Source organism: Notechis scutatus, chromosome Z (assembly GCF_049901735.1).
Source record: "Notechis scutatus isolate UNSWTSFEM ecotype Mainland chromosome Z, rNotScu1.2, whole genome shotgun sequence".
Taxonomy (NCBI): Eukaryota; Metazoa; Chordata; class Lepidosauria; order Squamata; family Elapidae; genus Notechis; species Notechis scutatus.
In genome coordinates, this window is record NC_142025.1 from 36806602 (window position 1) to 36812601 (window position 6000).

Below are 6000 nucleotides of genomic sequence, written 5' to 3' on the forward strand. Positions count from 1 at the left end.
GTTAAAACTCATCCTTTAAATTTAAATCCCAGTGCTTACAAAAACATGTATGTTATATCAAATACGTCTCTTTTATATATTCTAATATAATCAGTATGTAATGTAGAAATACTTAAATAACAGTTTACCTAAATTACAAATATAGACTATAGATAAACACTATTAATGATATAATATATACATTAGAAGGTTTTAAATCTGTATGAATGTTCCACCAACTGTTTACAAATGCAATTTTAAAAACAATTGGTGGGACATTTATACAGATATAAATTGGGTATTTTTTATCCAATTAATGAATTATACAAATAATATTCCTTTACTTTTCTTTTGAAATATTTTATACTTCTCCCTTAAAGTCATCTCTTTTGAAAGCAAAGCCTAAAATCAACAGCTTTACCTCCTAAGGATCTAATGATGTACATCAAGAATACTACATGTAATTAACATTTTCTCCATTTTTATATATTTAACAGAATGCACAGCTCGTATTACATAACTTTCCCACATTGGGTTAGGTATATTAAGTCTGGAATACCAAAATGATTCCTATATATAACATTTCATGCAATCTCAGAAAACTGACGTGGCTCTTTTATATTGTTTTAAATATTATTATACTGTAGTAAGAATAGTATTTGTACAAGACTTGCAATACTACAGTCTTCAACTATTAATATATCACAGTTTACTAGTATCAGGACATGGGGCTAACCAGTTACTGATAAAACTATACACTTTATAATATAATTTAATTTAAATCTGATATTTAAGGGAAAAATTGACAAGTATAGTTATAAAGAAATTGGGATTTTAATACCTTAAAGTATTAATTTTGAAATCTGATATTTACTGAATACAAGGTCATTTAAAAATATAGATATTGAATGAAATTCTTGAAGTTATTTTCTCCAAATTATTGTAATTCCACTGAGAAAGGAAGCATAAAGTAATATTTACTCTATAATTAATTACTTTCTATTTATTTTAGAGTTTTCTCTGGAAGACACGTTCTGGGATTTATGTGTGCTGATATCTATTTAACCTACTAAGGTAATCAAGAAAAATAATTAGTTTAGAAACAAAGGAAATGTACTTATAATATAGTAAATGTATTCTCTGATTAGCCAGAAGTATTAATATTAATCTAAGTGGTACTGTATAATTTAAAATTAAAATTGTCTTTCAAACCAAAAAGTTACTTTAATTAACATATAGCCTAATATACTTAAAAATCAGTTCCACTGATTCTTCATAATACAGCTCATTTATAGCTAGGAAAAAGACATATACCAACTTTAAATAAACTCCATTAAGTTCAGTGAAACTTGCTCTGTAATCTGCACCCTTAGTCTATAATCTGTAACTGTCCAAGGTTTCCTACTGCTTATCTATTGGCAATTATTTTTATAATATTTAAAGAAGAAAAAATAATAACATACATAGTAATAGTTTTATGTCATTACTGGGAATTCAGTGGTTTATAGAAATATGCAAAAATACCTAATGCAAAATTTCTGTAATACTGTAGAAATTCTAAAGGCAAGAAATCTAACTCTATCTTTTTACTATATAGATTTTTAATCAATTATTCCAGCTGACATTTCTTGCTGAATACAATGATTAAATAATGGCTAAAAAGTACAGCAAATAGAAGCGTATATTTTAGATTTATTTTAAAAAGGCCCAATGAACTCAAATTTCTTCTAAGCAAATAGATATAGATATAGATAAAAAATACAGATGAAAGAATGAGAGAGAGATCAAGATCATATGCATACAGATATATAGATATAGATGTTAAAGTTTTATATGAGTTCTTATGAAGTATTTTGGGTTAAATTCAGTAACAAAATTTATATATGAAAACATACGAAGATTCCTAGACAACACAATTTTAGAAATGGAAAAGGCACAAGTATTACCACTTTTATTACTGGGTGATATTAGGAAGTCAGCAAAACTATGTGATTCTGTGATAATATAATAAGTAATTCCTCTTACTCGGTTGGTAATTTTGTAATATTGAAAAAATGCTTTTACTGTTGATGATAATGTGATAGAAAATCTCAGATAACAATTATCAGGTTAATATATAAAATGTTGAAGTCCAATAGATGACTTTAAACTTGGTGTGTCTAGATTAGGCTTGTACAACATATGGCATTTTTGTAAATTTAGCAAATCCACTGCTGTCAAATATTGCCAGTGCCAGGAAGGAATTGTGTTACTTAGTTTTTTGAGCACTTCCAACCCATCCAATCATTACCAACACTATCAGCTCTATCATTGCCACCATACTGCTAGCTGCTATATAGCTAATGCAATACAGTGACCTGCAATTATTTTTAATGCAGCAACATGGCTCTTTTTCCTCTGTTAACTGTGCAGATTTGCTGAAGATGTTGGCCTTGTATAAAGCAACATGATTGGAGGGAGCACAATGAATTACATTTCCATTCTATATATCTATCTCTATGTCCCTTACTCTAGCATATATGTTGTATTCCTTTCTTTCTGCATACTTAAAATTGTGTCTTTCCAGGTTTTTATATATAAATTTTACTGTTATTTACTGTTATTGAATTTTAAACCAAAATATTTCATAAGAACTTTTATGAAACTTTTAAACAGTTAAAATTATACACTTTATCTCAGAAATCAGGCTCACAAAAGTTCAGAAAAATAATAGAAATAAAACTCTGGAAATTCCATTCATTTGTTAAAAAGTCTGGTCAAAAAGCTTAAATGATCACAAATGGATGTTTTGCTGTAAGAAACAAATGTAACTATCTCTTTAAAATCTGCAAATTTCTAGGCATTAATTCTAGGAAATAGTTGAATTCATTCATAAATTCTACAAACGGAGAAGCATATTTTTAGAAAAATGTGCAACAAGGTCTAGAAAATCAGAAACAAATTATTTCTTGTCTTTTTATATTACATAAGAATTTGAAAAGCCATATACATATACAATTATGTGTAGAATATAAGAATTAGGTCCTAAAAAACTCATATGCTATAAATGATTCTTTTATTGCATTCTTATCCTACATTTCAAACTTACTATGATTACTTATGATTCAAATTACTATGAATCATATCAACTTAGTAAAGAAGCATCATGTACTCTAAGGAAAAGAAACTCTTCATTATGATGTATTGTTAAAATATAGCCACAGAAAATCTCAGACTTATTTACACATGCAATATCTTCATCCATTCTATATTAGCCTTAGTTTAATATTAAATCCACACAAAAACTGGTATAATTCCAACTCTAGTTTCTTAAGATATTTTAAGCTATCATTTAACTTAATTTATTACATAAATAAAATTAAACAATAACTATAAATTATTTTGTTTAGGTAAGATAACAATCTGCTATCAATATAAAATGTAAGCAAAGTTTTCTTAATAAGAGGAAAGGAGGGAGGGAGGGAGGAAAGAAGGAAGGAAGGAAATTGTACAGCCCATGACTTCATTTTATGCCATACTAAATTTAGTATACATCTAAACAATCCACAAATTAAAATATTATAGTTATAATATCTAGTATTCTATGTTCAAAAATGTTTTGGTTCATCCATTACCCTTCTTTCACTGTTTCCCAAAAAGCAGGTCACTGGGAAAGGGTACAAGAAGCTGCTACCTAAGTGATTCCTTGTGAAAGATTTTTGAAATGAAGCAAAGAACAACACAGAACTTGACAAAAGTCTGTAGGCAGTTCTGGGCCATAAGATTTCGATTACAGTATATCCTTACCCTACTGGGAATCTGCTGCATAAAAGATGTCTAATATCAATAGTTTATTTTATCAGTTTAGGACATTTTCAACTCCGGGCAGTCAGTATCTCCTCTCTCTGGGCAGTTCCCAGACTCTTCTCACTAATGCCTAGGCTGATATTTATCATAATATTTTTTTCATCTTTTTTGGTAAATTAAATTATTTAAATAAAGTAATTAAACTACAGTATCATGTGATATTTAATCATGTGGACATAATAGCATTTTTCAAAGAGGAAAAATGTATTGTATATGTAATTCTTGTGATTATCCAGTTTTGTGTAAAAATATAATGACCTTTTCACCTCTTAAGTACTGAATATTTAGTTAAACAATTTCTTTTAGATATAAACAGTTTACATACAACTACTTATCTAACACATTTTAATTCTTTAAAATGTAAGTACCAGCAGAATCTTTTTATGTTTCAAATTTCTAGAAAAGATACATCTGTTTTCAGTAAAAACAAGTTTGCTATATTGCAATATTAAGGTATAATAATTTTCTGTAACTTTATAAAATCATGTTGGGTTTTTTTAAAATAGATTTATAATATTCACTGAACATCAAAACAACCATATTTCTATTCAAAGAATAATTTCTAACCTCTCTAAAATAGTTTTCTAACCTCTCTAAAATAGTTTTTTTTTTTCTTCTTTAAAAGTAAACATTTTTTTCTTAGTTTTAGGGTTAGAATTATTAATCCCCAGATGTTTGTTCCATTGAATTTTCTTTAGAATCAAACTCAGCAAATTAATTTTCTTTTCTTCCTACAATGAAAGACTCCAACCTGATAAAACAGATGAAAACCAGGTGGAATAATGCCTCCATTTTAATTTTTAGAAATGCCTCCTATGCACTTAAGATAAACCATATGCTGGCTAACATGAACACAAATTCCACTTGTCCTCTTATTATTGCAGCCTTAATTTTTCAGAAACACAAATTCTGTAATTAATCAAATTAATTATTAATTAGCTAAGCAATTACCTAAACTAAAAAGGCCCACTCTGAACCACAGTGATTGGTATCCTGTCACTGCATATGATGTGCACATCTAAGTTCCTCTACCTGTTTGATACGTTTCATAGGGGGACAACCCAGAGATGCTTATAGTTGACCAGGTCATTTTAACAAGTATATAATTTACCTTCCTACCCAATCTCAGTAACCCAGATACTATTTGGGGGCTGGTGGGGGTGGATGGATTTCCGACGATCTGTTTAAATAATAGCTGGATATAGGAGAGTGGGGAAAAAGAACCCGCCCAGGCGTTTTCCCGGCTAACCTTGTGAAAAGCTGCCAGCTCCGAAAGCGATGCTGAAGCAGCTAAACGCTTCACTGCCGATCAACCCGGAGCACCATCCTAACTATGCAAAAGACCACCACGAGGAAATTCTAGGGCGGCCGAAGTTCAGACACCCCGAGCCAAATACGCACGAAATAGAAGCCACTTGGCAATAGGAAGGCGGGAAAGAGTTGACCGGGTCTGCATCGCCAGGTGCTTCTCCCGCCCTGATGTATGTACGCCCTACTGAGCTTCGTAGGGATGGATACGAGTCCCCTCGGAGGGCTAATAGTAAAGTAATCTAAAGGCGGGCATATGGGGAGGGATGGAGAGAATGTCCATCCATCCGTTCATCTGTCCATCCGTCATCGCTGCTGTTATCCCATCATCTTTGCAGATGCTGCTAGTGTGTTACTATTATCATTTTGACAAAATTCTCTCTTTCTCTCCATTGGGGATACGTTTACTTGCACACCTGCACCAAACTGCCGTCTTCTGGTGGTGCAGCCAAGAGGTCTACGACACGGAGAGTGGGGGATGAAAAGTTACCTCTATCCCGGTTGTGGCGGAAGGGGCTTCCCACGATCTGCTGCCCAGGCCAGTAAACCGGCACCCGGGCGAGCCTGGGTGCGGAGGTGGAAGAACCAGCCGATGCTCCCTGTGAGGTCGAGAAGGAAGAAATGCGAGGGAAGGGATCCGGAGAGTAGCCCCCGCCACAGCCGCTACCTCCGCCGCCACAGCCACGAGGGGCTGAGCTTTGCGCTCTCAGTCCGCTGTGGCGATTTGAGAAGGATTTACTAAAAATAGCAGCGGGGGCGGGGGAGGGCGGAGGATCTGCCGCCGATTCCACTTCAGCCCACGCGCCTGGCTCACGCTGCCGCCCGGAGAAGCGAGTGCGGAGGGCGGCGACGGGGAAGGCGAAGGGA

At 33.0% G+C, this 6000-nt stretch overlaps 1 protein-coding gene across 5 annotated transcripts in view; it reads right to left on the reverse strand.

The window, feature by feature from the left end:
* HDAC9 (histone deacetylase 9) overlaps positions 1 to 5777 on the reverse strand; it is a 518734-nt gene extending 512957 nt beyond the window's left edge. For 2 of the 5 annotated variants that reach the window (XM_087946939.1, XM_087946936.1), the window contains exon 1: positions 5624 to 5777. The gene's annotated coding sequence lies outside the window, so the exon portion shown is untranslated. The remainder of the gene's footprint in view (positions 1 to 5623) is intronic. The other 3 variants (XM_087946937.1, XM_087946941.1, XM_087946942.1) reach the window with 3 other exon arrangements.
* Between the last annotated feature and the right edge of the window lie 223 nt (positions 5778 to 6000).